Below are 17,545 nucleotides of genomic sequence, written 5' to 3' on the forward strand. Positions count from 1 at the left end.
TCCATTTCGTCGAACTATGAATGGCGATCTGTTCTGCTTGTTATGCGATAATGCCTTTGCCTCAGCTGGTGCACACTAGGAGATGGGAACAATGTCAAGCTGCACAACCGCTGCTGTCTTTGTCCCATCTCCTCAGCCATGTAAAAAACGGAAAGAAAGAATTGATTAATTGATAAATTAAAAATTCAGACTTACGCGGCATTTCGAAAGTCAGTTCTCATTACATCGCGGTAATGAGTTAATCATTTGAAGAGAGAACAAAGGTCGATGTTCACTTTATTGAATTTCGCGCCAAAATACCAGCACCTAGAGGTCAGGGTGGCGTCACAGATCTCAAAGCATTTTAAATGCGAAGCATTTCTTAGCGAACCTCTGGCACTTTGAGCGTTTCTATCTATCTATCTATCTATCTATCTATCTATCTATCTATCTATCTATCTATCTATCTATCTATCTATCTATCTATCTATCTATCTATCTATCTATCTATCTATCTATCTATCTATCTGTCTATCTATCTATCTATCTATCTATCTAGCCGCCTACGTCTGGGTGCTCTCATGATCGCCTCCTTAAGTTGGTGTAGACCAAAATTTGCATGAGAGGGTAAGCGGATTTGACGAATATGATTGCCGGGTCATGACATGAATAACGTTAAAATTCTGTCGCGTACGTCGTCAAACCCTTTGCACTAGACACGTGTGGCACATACCCGTTTACCACGGGCCGCGGTGTACGGGTATGCGCCACAGGTGATTGACAGTTTATATCTAGCCAGGAACGGCGAGAACAGACGTTGGTAACTTAAATGCCAGAGCGTTAAGGAAAACCAACATCGGCAGTGTTGACTCAGCGAATGGAAATAATAAAAATTGGAATCCCAGCAGGAATCAAACCTAAGCATTCTGCGTGGCAATCAGGTATTCTACCACTGAGCCACGCCAGGTCTATAAACTGGCTTGGAAAAACAGCCTACGCAGGCGTACAATCGGTGCAACGTCAATTGTGGTTGTGGTGCTGGCTATCTAATTTTATAAGACAGCAATAAACACTACATGATACTCCTACGATGTGTACTCCTACGATACAGGCGTTATATCAGATGAACGTCTGTAGTTCCAGTGTTGGCTCCTCTTTTATAGCAGTGTAATAAACATTACATTTGTATTCCTATGATTCAGGAAGCTATATTGGAGCATTGCTCGACCCCGGAAGAATACATTAACGAACGTTACATATGATATCCACATTACAGCGCCGTAAAGTGCACTTCGTCCACCAGAACGACGCTGTGTCCTCTTCATTTCTTACGAGGCTGGGCGATGGCCTCATGCTGACTGAGGATGATGCCAGATTGATTGACAGCCGCTTTGTAGACTAAACAACGTAGGCCACATACGCCCAGGTAGTCTACGAATACGACATATACCATACACTGAAGTTGGTCTACGTAGCACTATCCAGGCCTACCAGCCTCGACGGCCTATACCTCACCAACACGAAGGGTGGCTTCAGGTTCGGACATGTCGCCGGCTCTGTCGACAGATAATTTGTCGACGAAATGACCTAGGCATCCACGAATTCCAACAGCTCTACTATACCACATACTTCACTACACATGGACCCCTCGTCACCACGATCACGACCGGATCCTATAACAAGTCATGACCAGCTGCTGGTGCTCACTGATCATGGTGATGATGCCCTTGTTCAAGAACTGTCAAGAATTTCTTGCACACATGCACACGGGTTCGTGAAACGTGCGTGCGTTTTCGGGACACGTATAATCACTACATATCAGCTTACCGCTTCTGATTTTGGTAATACCCACGTTGCCATTGGCTGTGTTACCCAACCGTAAACAACTGGTTATATAACACATATGCGGCACTTCAACATATATATGTGTGCGTGTAAATTATACACAAATCTTTAGCGTCATTTTGTAACGTGTCGCTCAGTACAAAAAGTTACGCCACAGTCACCTACCCGCCACATGCTTCGCATAACATCGACTCCCACGGTACGTGGGATCTGCCAAATTTTTTTCTGTTTTGTTTCGTTTTTTCACCTTTTCGTTGTTGTGATTCAGTAAAAGTTTTTAAATCTTGCCAAGTGCCGTATTTGGCTTTCTGTTTTCTTAGAGTAGTTAGATTTTACCGATAAAAAAAAATGACAAGGCCGGACAAGATGTCGTCACCATCCATGACGTCACGGCGAGCTTTACAAGCTTCAAGGCGAGGTCGCCACCCAGCTTTTGCTCTGGTGTGCTTCTTTTTATCCTGATTAATTAAGTTCTTATGGTCCGACAGCCTTCCTTGGTATTTTACGTTAGTCATTGATTTCTAGTTCACATTGTTTTTCCCCCTGTAGTGTCCCTTCGACCCCAAATGCATTGCATGCACCCTAAAGACAAAGGGTGTACTAGGGTAGTCTTTCTGTTCCACATCAACAATATGTCATGCATTCTGCGTGTTTTGCGTAATCGCCGCGAGCCCGGTACTTCGAGGTTGCGAACGGCGTGCGCGCTTTCAGCGTGACACAGTGTTCTTGATAAAAAAAGTGGCCAGCGCCGAGTTTTTAGGGAAGGTAACGCAAGCAAGCAAGCCAGGTGACGGTTATTGTTGTGAAAGACACCCTAAATACGCCCATTTTATTGAGAGTGTACGAGTTATGCAGCAGGGGTCCACCTAACTGAGCTGCCTGGTACATCATTAAGGCGGTAACAAGCAGCGCTAGACACAGGATGGTGATAGAACGACAGAAGAAAGCTTCTGTGCCCAGTCACTTAACCCAGCACTGAAAGGCATGTCAGCCAATCCTTGAGCACTACACCGTTTCGGAAACATACAGAGAGCAAAGGGCACGGGATATAAGCGAAGCTTACCATATTCATACACACGGTAACGCTTGCGTCACTGTGCCCTCGGTTTCCCTGCATAGCTGTGAAATAAGTTACTTGTAAAAAACGTGACACCCTTTTCTTGCCAACGCATTTGACGCGGTCATTTCTTTTCTATCTGTGCGCAGGTTTTATTTTTCTTTTCTTTTTTTTTTGTCTTCCTCACAATGCTTTTGTATATACTGCATTTCCCAGCAATACACCATCCCGTGTCTAGCGCTGTTTGTTCCCATCTTAAAGTGACGCAGTTAGCGTATATCTGACACGAACATTCGATGAACGTGGACTCACTGGCGATGCAGCGGAGTTTGCGTGAGCGAATACGACGGACAGAATGAAGTAATGCGACAGGACGAAACAGCACGACACGTAGTAAACGTAGCTATTCAGTAAGAACACAACTTGAAGAGGCTGAAACAAACACGAAAGCATACGAGCCAACGAAGATCTTCGCCTCGCATACGGAAGCAAAGGTAAGTACGAACTGTTTTCGCTGCGTCAGCGATATAACACTTCCCGTCCAGCGTATATATACGTTGATGCAGAAAAGCTGAACTCGGCTTGTTTGCGAGGTCTGCAGTTTGCATTCCAGGGCACACACTCATTTTTAAAGGGGTCATGAACCACCCCTCGGGCTTGGTGAAAACCCACATCCTGCGGAAAGCAGACACAGCTATATTTGAATAGCTCAGCCAAATCTTGCAGTCGTGAGAGGGAAAACGAGTTTTGGAATCGAAGCGCGGAGTCGCCATTTTCTAAGACGCCCTCTTTTCATACGGGGTCATGCTTGAAAAAAGCGCGAAAAAAAAAAACCACAACACACCGGCACGAAGGAGGCAGGACGACGCGCTACTAGCAACTGAAGTTTAATCAAAAGCGCAGAAAGGTATATACACACACTATAATAATATTAATATTAAAGAATCACGCAACCATATATATAGAATGAGTACGCATATGATAAAAAACGCATAAGACCGTCAGATCAAGTGACATCAAGGCATTCAACCTCGCGGCTAGGTAGCGCCACCGAAGGAAAGCTGACGCACGAAACACCCGCTTTCGCGATATAGGCGGCTTTAACTATTTCTCGAGTCCTCTTGATTCTGTTTGAACACAAAATACACGTTTCCTTAAACAAAGGCTGGCACCCACATGCCTAACAATGAGCAGATAGGTGCGATAGCTTGTCAATCGTCAAAGACATTTCGTGCTCACGCAGGCGTATATTAATACATCGTCCAGTTTGACCGATGTACGAGCGTTGGCAAGCTGTCGGTATCTTATACACCACAGCAACGCGGCAAGGCACATACGTATCAACGTGTTTCACATGGCAACATTCGTCACTTGGGCATGACCTATTGGCCTTCCGTTCCACAGCAGCGCACGCACGCAATTTCTCGAGTCCAGAGGACTCGAGGACTCGGCCCATGACGCAATCCACTAGGCCCCGGCCCAGTGTCTACCATAGCGCGCCCTTTCCGCGTTACTTATAGTCGTTAGTAGGCCGACACACGCGAACTCCGCTTTCTTCATACTCTATAAGCATCCGGCGCCGCTCCGCGGAAGCATTTCGTGATGCCTGCAGCGCCTTCTTTATTAAGGCGAAAGCCTTAGATGTCTCATCAAACGCGAAAATGGACCGGCGTCCCGAGTCGGTGTCTCCCGTCGGCGGCGTCAACACGGATCATGCAAAAAAAAAATCACGTGTTGACATCACCATATGACGTCCCCATGACGTCACAGATGGGCCAGAATATGTGACGTCATTATGACCTCATCGTGACGTCCCGTGACGTAACGTCCCATGATGATATCATCACATCATAGCTTGGTCCAAGGTGGGCCGATCACGGAGGCAGAGCAAAACCAGGTGAGGTGCCTCCGATCCTGGAGGCCGAGGAAAACCACGTTTAATGTGAAAAGCTCTCTGATGGTGGCGAGGCAGGATCAATACATCGACTGAGAAGGAAAAGAAGGTGACTTTCGCCTTCCAGTCGCCTTAGGTGAGTGCATAAGGTACCCTGTGAGTTTTCTTCATCTTTACTCGGTTTCACGCTTTCACAAAGACGAAGTGAGTGCGCAGCTCGCACGGGTCGAGCCACGCTTGAGAAGACACGTGAGAGAGAGAGAGTACAACTTTATTAGAGTCCAGTGCAGACTCTGAGGTTGCCCCGCACCACCCGGCTATCCCCACATGAAGACCGGCAGGTCTAGCCTAACGGCCCTGTTGTGGGCGCACTGGACTGCCAGGATTTGGTCTTGAGGGTTTGGGCTGCGCAGAAGTGCATCTCACTCGGCTTTGCTATAAGTCAGGCCGAACGACCCGCACTCCCAAAGCATGTGTGCTAATATAGTAGCGTGCCCCTTTTCATGCTCACGCCTTCATTTTGTTCAAGGCCTCCCTTTCCATGATACGTATAAGTTTTTGCCTTAATAAAACAGATGCTAAGAGCGCATGCTATACTAGAAACAACTGACATAGTCCACTGACCACGAAACCGCCGCTCTTAACCCAATACAGTTTTCTTGTGGTGAGTGCCATACTTCTGTGAGACGGACAGAGCGTCAACGTCGAAGAGAACGACAGTAAGTACTACGCCTACAGAGACCCAACACAGATGCTAGACGCCCACGATGTATCGCGAAAAAAAAACTAGGGAAGATGGCCCTCGATTGAATGGGACGACCAAAGCCGTCAGTGAGTGGGAAGCTGGTCGAACAAGCGTAGGCGGTGACAAAGGACGTATATAAGCGCAAACAACGCGCCTTTGCCGATGTTTTGAAAGGCCCCAAGGCCGAAGCTTTTTGTTCTCGGTGTACCATTGTCGGTGGATCCTAAAATGTAAGCAGAGACAAACAATGGGCAGCCCGAAAGAATTTGGTTCAAAGATAAGAGGAGCCCATCTGGGCTCTGCACGCGCAAGAAAACATGCGTAGTCGCAAAGGATACATTCCGCTTCCATTCACAAACAGAATGCGTGGGAGAAAGAAAAACGAAAAAAAAAAATGCTTGCCGCTGAAGGTTCCGCGATAACAAGGCCTTGGGCAGCCTCTGGAAAAGCGGCAACATTGGGGCCTGAACAAGGGACGGCTGGCCTGTTTCGAGTTAGGAAGACTGCGCTTTCAAAGCATCAGCTCTGTTTCCGGAGTGATCATGACAAAGATTCTCCAGTCAGCCTAGCGAAAGGTAAAGAAATGCTGAACGACCGGCAGTTGTCCAAAAAGAATGTTTACCGACCACCGCACACGAGTATCTCTCTCATTTCAGACAGACGCCGCGTCAGCTGTAAAAGAAACAAAGCAACCTCAGCCGTGCAGTTGGTCCCGCATATGATTTGTCCTCGTCGAACTCTCGCTGGTAACCAGATGTGAGTAAAACACGTCGATTTATTGACTAAGCTCAGTTTTGCTGATCAACGTTCCCACTGTAGCAATTAACCATACACATTTTCATATAAATGTAAAAGAAATCGCTAAAAAATCGCCTACGATACTCCGTAATGCCATATTTGAGCGTAGCCCTTTAGGTGAGTTGATCTTGGTATATATGAAACGAAGAATTCGAGAGAGACATCATGTCTGTCTCAGAAGTGGGGATGACTTCATGCGTCAGCTGCGCGAACAGCAGGATCCTCTCGTCGGCAACGTTTAGGTGCTGCATCGGCAGCGTAATTCTGAATTCTGGCGCCGACGTCGCGTAGCCGCTGCTAGGTGGTGGTGGTCGTAAACATTTTATTCAAGAAATTCGCAAGAGAGCTGCTGTGCGCCTGAGTGGCAGTCCCTAGTCCGGGACGCCATTGGAGATATAGCCGCTGCCCGGGTGCGTGCCACCAAGGAGCGTTGCGTATCCAAGGTAGAGCAGCCGAGCGTGTACTCCTCCCAAGCCTCTCTATAGTTGGGATGGGGAAGGGGGATGAGAAAGGGAGTGTAATTGCAGGACACGAAGCCACGACTTGAAAGGTGTCGGCGAGGACCTGACAAGTCGGGCACGTGCCAGAGATTTCCGGGATGAAGTGCCGGGCAACCACCGCACTAAAGAAAGTATTAGTCTGAAGGCGGCCTAGTATTTTTCGTCCGCTTTCGCAAGACCGCGAGCAAGGACATGGTAAAGTCGGCCCGAAGTGCGATAGCAATTCAGAATATCACGGTAGCGTGTGAGACTCGAGTTTCCAGGATCCGACTCGGGACATGGAAGGGCAGCGATCCGGAGGAGAGAAGCGCGGGCAGCGGCGTTCGCCGCCTTGTTGCCGGGAAGTCCTGTGTGGCCTAGAGTCCAGACTACTCTTACGGAGTGAGGGCTAAAGCGCCAGGAGGCGGGTTGGGGGAGACAAGCAGTCAATGGAGTGATGGAACCCCGGATGTATCGAGAACAGGCTAAGCCCGAGTCTGTCAAGATAGTGTGAGTGGTGGGGTGGGAGGTTGCCAAAGCGATGGCAACCTCATCTGCATGAGGCGCACTGGGCTCTAAAGGAGAGGCCGTCGACGTGGTGACCTTTTGGGACCACATCGGCCACGTAGTGACCCGAGGGGGAAGGGCCCGAGACGTCTACATAAAATACGCCGGGGCGATCGGAGTGGCGCGCCTGAAGGGCAGCAGTACGCACCTGCCTTCGACCGGTGTGTTGTTCGTGGTCCATGGGGCGGAGGAGTGCTCCAGCTATAACTTTTGGCGCCAGATTTCCGGTAGTGGGCATAAAGGGACCGGGTCAGAGATTGTGTTGAGACAGAGTCTGTGTAGCAGGCGGCGCCCGGAAGGCGTCTACGACAGACGATTGAGTTGGGTGACGCGATGGGCTTCCCGCAACTCCGCGAAGGAGTTGTGCACCCCCAGGGCCGCAAAGCGGCGATTGAAAGTGACGATGGGAAGGTCCAGCGCGCGCTTCTACACGAAGCGGAGAAGAGTATCTAGCTGGTGTTCGTGGTGACGATGTAGGCCAAAGTAGGGTGAGGCATGGAGGTCCCGACTGGTCACAAACGCTTGAGCCAACCGGAGGGACTCGGTCCCTCAGAGGACACCGCGCTTGGTAGAGACCCGCCGGGTCATACGACTCACTTAATAATCATAATATTGGGGGTTTAACGTCCCAAAACCACGATATGATTATGGGAGACGCCGTAGTGGAGGGCTTCGGAAATTTCGACCACCTGGGCTTCTTTAACGTGTACCTAAATCTAAGTACACGGGCCTCAAACATTTTCGCCTCCATCGAAAATGCAGCCGCCACGGCCGGGATTCGATCCCGCGACCTTCGGGTCAGCAGTCGAGTGCCATAACCACTAGACCACCGTGGCGGGGCATACGACTCACTTGTTCACTGGTGCGTCGGAGAGAGGATATGGTGCCCTGAGGGTACAGTGCGGACGAGAGGTGCAGTCCGATAATCCGAAAGTCCTGGATTAATGGGACAGGTCCGGAAGGGAGGGAAATCTGGGGTGGCGGCAGGTGGGAAACCGAGAGAAGCGTTTATTTGGTTGAGGAACACACCGGGCCGCAAGAAGTGGCGTAAGTGTCCACCAGAAGGGCAGCCTCTTGTAGGCGTTCCTCGATTTGAGCCGGAGAGCCGGTGTTGGTCCAAATTGTTATATCATCGGCATAGAGCGTATGGTGCACCCCCTCGACCTCTTGCAGGAGGAAAGGGAGGTTCATCATGGCCAAGTTAAACAGGAGGGGCGACAAGACCGCTCCTTGGGGTGCCACGCGTGCCTAGTGGGAACGGGCCGTGTTCGGTAGAGTCGATGCGGAGGAAGACCACGCGATCAGAGAGAAAGGCGCGGATGTATCGAAGGTCTTCTGCCCACAGTCTGTAGTGGAAAGATTGGCGAGAATTCTTTTCGACAATGTCCAACGCGCCTCGAAGATCGAGAGCTAGTACGATTTTGTCATTGTGGTGCATAGTAGTCGGCTATATGATATCGTGGTGGAGCTGGAGCAGAACCTCCTGTGCCGACAGATGCTGGCGAAAGCCAAACATCGTGTCGGCAAAGGTCCCCCTGGCCTCCAGGTAGGCGGAAAGGTGTTCGCAGACCATAGTTTCCATAAGTTTGCCAGCGCGAGACGTGAAATAAATGGGTCTGAGGGCCTAAATGCTAACTGGCTTGCCGGGTTTGGGGATGAATGTGACCAGCGAAGTGATCCATTCTGATGAAAGCGGCGAGCCATCCCATATAGAGTTGATGAGGTGGAGCAGCGATAGGAGAGCCTTGTCAGGAAGATTGGCCAGGAGCGATACTGTGGTGCCACCCAGGCCAGGAGCCGTGCCTCGTCGCATTCTCGCCATCGCTGCCCGCAGGTCGGGGACCGTGTATGGAACATCAAGTTTGGAGTTGGGAGAACGAGAATACGTGTGTTCCGGGCCAACGGGGTCGACCGTGCGACAAAGGTATCGGTCGCAGAGGTCCCGCGCGAGTTGGTCTGTCGTGTCCTGATAGGCATGCATGTGCGTGCGTGCACAAACACACACACACACACACACACACACACACACACACACACACACACACACACACACACACGCACACATTCTGTCTAGGCAGGTGGCCTCACTCCATCAAAAGTCGTAGGCAGTAGATTGTTTGCATCCGAAACAGTTTGCATAAATCTACTTGGGAGAGCGGCAGACTGCAGAAGGAATCCATCGCAAATAACAGTGCGAAAAACGATACGAGACACAGAAAGGAGTGACAACAACAAGCGTTGTGTGCCTCTTCTCGTTTTTTGCCATGTATTCACATACCAACAAAATCCCAGCTAACGACACTTCTTCAGAAGGAATGAGGGACACATATCCGCAGTTTCACTCCCTGCAATCTCGGAAAGTGAGTGCAAACTAATCTCGCATAAAGTTGTTGCATTCTGGAATCATTTCTCGACGGAAATTCCGGGCTTTAGAAAACGGCAATTTCAAAAAGTGGCAGTCTGTTGTGCGTTAGCCCCCAACTACTTGAAGATTCACGGCTAATTAGGTTCGCTTATTCCTGTCTGGTAGTGGTATAAACGCGACGTATTATTTGAACATCGTTTTAAACTTCCGTAAACAAAGTTTTAAAACTGAACTCTTATCATTCGAAGAGCGTTAGATTAGGGCACGCAAGTGGTTTGCGTACCCGTGCGCGTCTGCTTAGATGGCGTGTGCTTAGATTTTGCTCAGAACCAGGAAGGTTTCACTCACAAGCGCAGAGAACTTAGGTCCCCTTACCTAAAGCTCTATATTTCCTGCTGTACTCAAGAGACACCCGCCACAGTGGCATGATTGCTGCTATACGGGGTACCGGGCTGCTAAGCTCAATCGAGGTTTCAGGTTCGATCCAGGAAGCTATGGCGACATATGGGAGCCAAATACGCACAAAAGTACCTTCATTTACTTTGATTTAACTACATTTTACAGAACACCAGGAGATCCAAAGTATTTGGAGGCCTCCACTACCATGTGCTTCAATGGCAGATCGCGGTTTTAGAAGTCATAATTCCACTATTTAATTATTCAAGCTGCGGTTCGTCTATAGAAAGCCCTCCCTCCAGCTTTTACCTGTGAATCTGTAACGTTTTAAGATGATGAACCCAACCTCGCGAAAACAAATTTGAAATAGTCTCACATATTACAGTAAACATGTAATTAGCTGCTTGGTGTGGTGGCGCCACGCCAGTCACTTTGCATAAACCTGATAAATTTGTTTCGCCACGTGCCCGCAGTACTCAGTGATTCAGTCGAAACAAATCTCGCAGAGAATCAGCACTGATTGGGCTATTTTCTTCATATAAATTCCGAGACTACAGGAATGGAAGCTTTCTTATTGGGGCCCTTTGTTTTGTGCTATAGTATAGAGCTCGCGTTTGCAGCCCGCCTTATTGCGGTAGGGCATTTATACTTTATGTAAAGACGTGCTCCGATATAAAGCTTGTGGAGTTCTATGCGTTTTCTTTCTTTGTCAGTGACTCTTTCTCTATTTTTGCTATAACTAGAAAGGGAGAGTTTTAACGAGACCCAAATAATGTCTTTCGTTAGTATACGGAGGCAATAAGAAGGAACCACAATATCGAAGAACGTACGTGAAAGTCGCATTAAGAATTGGTACAATAATAGCGCGTTTTATTGGCTATACGGCTTAGCGTAAAATGAGAAAGCCCAAATTCCGCGTCGAACTTTTCACATGACGAGGGGCCGATTTCGACCTACTGCTTTCGTTGTCTTTTTTTTTTCAATTACCCTATAAAACTGGGTCAGTATATAGCATTGCACACGTGCGGTCGAAAGTATAAGATGTCTATGAGAACATACGTATTTCTCCCGCATATAGACGCATGTATAACCTCTTCCTGGTGTATTTATAACGGCGGCGCCCCGGAGGAACGTTCTTTGGACGCGGGGTCTGCACAAAACGGATTATCGTCATGTTCTATGGACTAACTTGCACATCTGCTGACCATAACCACCAGCAAACCTACACTTACTGGCAATATCGACCGCGATGAGCTCCCTGAACGAAAGACTAAGGGAGAAGAGCTAGTGATACTTTCCCGCAATACCGCCCCTTGCCTCCTCCATGTTTCATTCATAGCGCAACTGTATACGGCGCCGAAAAAGAAATAGAAGGTTGTATCACGCCGACGAATTAGACTTAAGCGATGATCACACCGTAACGGTTGGCCTTCTATAGTCCCCGTAAAAACGCGCAAAAAGAAGTCGTTCTGAGATAGCCCTAAGTACATTTCCTATACGGTGGAAACTACGTACTAGTCTGGCCACCGCCGAGGATATCGGACTGCGATGGTTTGCAACAATGCAACAAACAAGATCGACCTCTGCTTCGGAGTCAGATGCGGATAGTGTATATATCAGCATGACAATTAGCGCGCCTTTTGTGGGACAAATATGGCGAATGAATCGAAACTCTCTGTGCGGTCTTTCGTTGACCGCGGCTACCATGGTTCCTCTAGGATCGTCTATTTTATTCTTGCTTCTCAGATGTCTGGATTTAACGAGGCGGCGTCAATCCCAACTGAGAAAGAAAGGTGTTCTCCAATTCGTGTTATTCATATTTCTGATGCGCCAAAGTGATTCTTTCTTTCTTTCTTTTTCTTTCTTTCTTTCTTTCTTTCTTTCTTTCTTTCTTTCTTTCTTTCTTTCTTTCTTTCTTTCTTTCTTTCTTTCTTTCTTTCTTTCTTTCTTTCTTTCTTTCTTTCTTTCTATGTAGAATTCAACGTTCGAATGTAACGAACTATCTCGAATCGACTACAGGCGCAACGTACCGGCAAGCGATCATCGCTCAAAAACAAAAAAAGAAAGAAAGAAGAAAAGAACCCGTCCTCCATCTCATTTGCCCGATCACGGAACGACGAGAGCCCCCCCTGCCGATATCGTGTCCACTCGTCTTTACGTCTCAAAAGGCTTACCTCGTCAGGAGTACGTGCCTCTCTCCCTCCCTCTCTCCCTCTCCTTCTCTCTCTCTCTCTCCCTTGCAAAGATATCACGCTCCCGATGCTCCACCTCTTGCTTGCCCACGTAGAGGAACGTTCGGTCATCCCGGCAAAAGCGAAAAGAGCCGGGTGATCCTTGCCTCGAGCGTGGCAGATGCAAATTGAGACAAATCTTGATTGATGGCGAACCGGATTTGGCTTGTCCCTCCCCAAGAAAAAAAACTTTTTCGTTCGAGGGTCCGAATAACTGGCCAACGTCGAACGAAGGAGAGATAAAGGGAAAGAATCGAAACGATAAGAAAGAAAGAAACAAAGAAAAAAGCGCACGCAATGAGACACGGAAAAGCAACGGCGGAAGACGCATATGACGGAAAGGGCCTCGGGAGAAGACGGAAAGCGACACTCGCCGATAAAGAGACGCCACGCGACATACGAGTTTCGTAAAAGTCAACCTAGCTCCCTCCGACACACAGTCTGGATAAACAAAAGCGCACGCGTGTATACACACACACGCACACACACGCACACGCACACACACACACACACACACACACACACACACACACACACACACACACACACACACACACACTCACTCACTCACTCACGCAGGAAGGCACGCACGCAGGCACGCACGCAGGAACCGACCAATCTCGCTAATGGACGCGCAGCTTAGGATGATGCACGCGCGCGCGCGCGGCGAGGCTTATTGCGAGGGAAGCCGATATCGGCGACACCTTTTCCATTCACTGCTCGTTTTCACTCCGTTCTCTCCCGTTCCGGCGTACGTCTTATTTATTCATTTCTTCCCGGCCTCGCATAGTCTTCGTTTCACTTCCTTTCCACATAATCGCGCCCGCGCGGGCAGAAGAGCATCCAATAGCTTATAACCGAACATCTCTTTCCATTTCCTTCGTTCGTTCGCTGCAACCCTATACATACGCGCTTTTGGGAGAAATGTTGAAATAACGAGACAGACTCCGAGCTCCTTCTGTTCTTGTCTTTGTGTGTTTGTGTGTGTTTTCTGCTTTCTCGCAAGCGAATTGAAGCTAATCCGTGCGAAGTGCGTCGCTAAGTACTGGGTGCTATATATATTTTTTAATGCCTGAAACTCGAAGCAATTTCGGGGGAGCAAGCCTTGACGGCCAAATATGCTGCACACGCGTTAGTCTTTCGTAAGACTTCTCTGGTGTTCCCGCCCCATTACAAAAGTCGAAGTCTCGCTGCCGCGTCCCAATGGCGAATTAGCAGCGTTCCTTCTTTAACTGTTAACCGCACACGCATACAGCTCTCGCCTTCTACTGAGAAAAACAAAAAAGAAATCTTTGTACAACAGAGTCGTCGGTTTTCGTGCATATATATTTCGGAGAGCCGGAGAGAAAAGAATTACTACGCGTGGCACTGCGCGAGAACGCGAGTAATTACGATGCCCCGGTCTTCTAAGGGCACTACACCGTGAAGGGCACAAGCTTGTTCCTATTTGTAGCCGTCTGGCAACTTTGTTCTATACTCGAATGAAGGCTTCGCCACCGTTATTGACGCCAGAATGGTGCCTAACTCGCTGGTAATTTGGTATGTGCGCACTCCAGAGCTATAGCTGTGCCAGCTGGTGCTCGGCGCTCCCGATAAAATTGGCTGGTTAGAGTTAGTTAACGCGCTCACCAGTATATTAGTGAAGGGGCGCTAATACGCTTAGTCTCCATCAGAACGTGGACGCGGTCCTGTCTAGCGTCGAATCTGTCGTCTGCTTTCACTCGGCATTTACATATTGGATGGTGATACATGGTCAGATTGTGTAAGCAGGTTTGTGACTGCCAGGAGGTGCGTGACAATGGACATATTGTGCGACGTAAAAGAAACACGGGTTGCTACTGACGTGCCTAAAAGAAGCGAGAAATGAATCTAAGGTGTTGGAAAGTTAAATAAGCTGAGAACTGATGTAATGTGTGCAATCCTGGAACGAGAAGAGAGTTTCTAAGAGACGGCATGCTTAAAGGCGCAATTGATTAATATCAGTGTTGGCGGTCACGCGTTACAAGCAAAGATGTTACCGGTAACACGTTACTTTTTTTCGGTAATTTATTAACGTACTCGTTACCCTTTCGTAAACGTAACGGGTAACCGTAAGCATTTTTCGCTAACGTGAGGTGTCACGTTACTCGTTACTCTTTATTCCATTATCCCGGGAGTGTTACGCAAAACTCCTTCGTCTCGTAGGCGCCACATTCCCAGAGCTATCCTCATGTCGCAGCGGCGGACTGATATCGGGTGTTGACAATAGGAGTATCATCTAATGCGTCCGTCCAGCGCCTATTTACCGCAGCTGCGGACGTATTCACCAAGAAGTGATGGCATGCTGTCCCACGGCAGCTTAGAAATAGAGCTATTGCTTAAGTGCTTCGAGTTGTAGGTGTCAGCAAGTTGTCTCTGCAATATTATAGCTCTGTTTATCCGTTTTTAGTTGCTTTTTTCGGTAACGCATACAACACTGATTAATATACGACACAAGTACTGGCGTAGCAGGAGGAGGGGAGGCGGGGTTGGAACCCCCCCCCCCCAAAAAAAAAAAAAATGTTCAATTTTGCATGTGTATATATATATATACACGCACACATATAAACGCACTCACGAACATACATAAAGTATGGTTGAACGCACCCCCTCTCCCCCGTAAAAAAATTCTGGCTACGCTACTGGGCACAACCAGAAAGAAAGGAATAGGTACATGTCACAGAAGCGGTGATTATTTAAGGGGTAAGGATTAAAATAGTTCGTGATTGAGTTCATAATTCCTGTTAAAGCCTTCAACTGTAGTGAAGGAGGTTTTTTTTTTTTTTTTCTCGAACAAGAAGCAAATCTCCGCATACGGGCAAGGATAGGCTGCAGAGAACTTGGCAGGTACTCCTAATCAATTAATGAAAGCTTACTAGTTGTTATTGTACGTAAAAATACCAAGTCGACGCATACTGAGCGAGATACATGCATGAATTCTGGTGCCGGAAGGTGATGGATAACATATACACGAGAGAACGTTGAATATCGAGCAATGTTGAGAGATGGGAAGAGATTAGTTTAGATCAGGGGTCGGCAACGTTCTGAGGCGGATGGCCAAGTTTGCATGAAGACGACCCAGCGGAGGCCGGACGGCAAATCGGGGGGAGTGGGGAGGGGGTTTGCAGGCAAGGAGCAAAAATTCGGCGAATTGACAATAATGTACAAAATTGGCATAAAATCATGTTTATTTTCTGCACGCGTGTCACAAGGTTGCAATTTACAAACATAGGATGAGAGCGAAAACTCCAATTGAGACAAAACTGCCATGTCGGCCTTCAGATAGGAAATGACAAGGGAAGGGGGGGGGGGGGTTCATATCGCGCTGGGGGGCCGCATAAAACTGCCCGCGGGTCTCAGGTTGCCGACCTCTGGTTTAGATTATAGGAGGAAGTGCACTTAGGTGCGTCTCCTAATGCCTGGAACAGATTACTGCCCGTTGTATTGCTAAACAGTGTTTGTCAAGGAAGGGAAAAGGAAAATAGTCAGGCTTGGTATCAAACTGCATGTAGTTAATAAAGCAGACACCTGCGAGTAAAAATCAAGTGGTGCTATCCGGCGACGCAATAATGAAGCTTTCAAATTTTATTGTGTCACACTATCTGATGTGCCAAGGCACCTGCTGAAGATCATTGTTATTTAGGACGGATGACTCGATCAGCTTGTTGTTCGTCATTAATAGGTTTTCGAAATCGTGCAGCAGTAACATTGCGAATGACGCGTAACCCTTAGGACTGGGTGTCTAAGTGATTCCGTACACTCTAAGAAAAAATCAAGTATTCGCGGAGTATTTATGCCACAAATCTGTAATCGTCATCTGCCTCGCGTACTTACCTCGCGTTATTCCCGCGGTCCCGGCACTTCCCGGTCACGAACGGCCTGCGCGCTATCAGAGTGACATAGAATTTCTGATAGGAAAGTGGCGAGAGCCCGGTTTTTGAGAAAGGAAACGTGAGCAAGCCATATGGGATTATAGTTGCGGGGCAGAAACACTTCTCAAATACTCGATATAGAGTGTAGTCAGCGCTACTGACCATGGGCCCCGTAGCTAAGGGGGGAGGGGGGTTGGTTGGTTGAAAAACTTTATTTGGGTCCCACAAGGCGCGCGTCAGCGCGCAGCGGGCGAGGTGTCGCGAAATCTTAACGCGATAGCGTTAAAGAACTCGTTGCGTAGAAATTTCCGGTGTCGGCGTCGGTGTCGGTGTCGTTGATTGTGAGCGAACAATCATCATCTTGTCCGGGACCGGAAAATCGAGAAAGATGCAAATAAAATAAATAGTAGAAATCCTAGGTTGAGTCAGAATCAAACCCAGGCCGTCTGCGTGGCAAGCAGGTGCTCTACCACAGAGCCATGTTATTGCTTGAAGCTCCTTCGGGAAAAAAAACGCTATATGAATGTCATGTAGTGGAAGGAGTCTCCTTAATGTATGTAATATTGCGTGACAGAAGTGTGAATCACACCAAGCGTGAAAACATATGAATTGCTCAACAAGGTAGTGTTTTAAAGGCCCAACCATTACAAAGCGCTCTAACATATTGAATCATCATCAGCTGCAAAAGCATCAACAAAGTGAGCAGCTGCGTAGGTTCGCGATTTGCCTTAGGAACGCGTAGTGGGCCCTTCGCTGATTCGCAAAAGGAAGAACTATGGCGTAGTGGACACTAACAACTGTACTTGCAGTAGGCATTCTAGGATAGTATGAAACGGCCAATGTTACACGCATAGTCGTTCGTGTCCTTACGGCACGGTCGAGCCATGCACCGAGAACCGAAGCGAGGCTAGTAATTGAGAAGGCGATGCGCACGAGGCCCGATTACGCTATCGCGTTCTACTCTTGAAGGCGAAGCTCAAGCGTCCTCCAAGTTTTTTCCTGTATTAGCTTTTTGGATCACACTAAAATATTTACATGTCTTCACAGAGACCACGAATTGGCCAAATTCTTAAAACTGGTTTAAAACAACTAATTTAAAGGAATTCCCTCATTATTACACACTTAAGCGGCGCGATGGATGTACTACACACGAAAGATGGTTGGAGGACGCCTGAGCTTCGCTTCAACAGTAGTACGCGATAGCGTAATCGGGCCCCGTTCGCATCGCCTTCTCAATTACTAGCCTCGCTTCGCTTCTTCGTGGACACCTCAACCATGCCGTAAGGAAAGCAGCGTCTG

This window comes from Rhipicephalus sanguineus, chromosome 5 (genome assembly GCF_013339695.2).
Source record: "Rhipicephalus sanguineus isolate Rsan-2018 chromosome 5, BIME_Rsan_1.4, whole genome shotgun sequence".
Taxonomy (NCBI): Eukaryota; Metazoa; Arthropoda; class Arachnida; order Ixodida; family Ixodidae; genus Rhipicephalus; species Rhipicephalus sanguineus.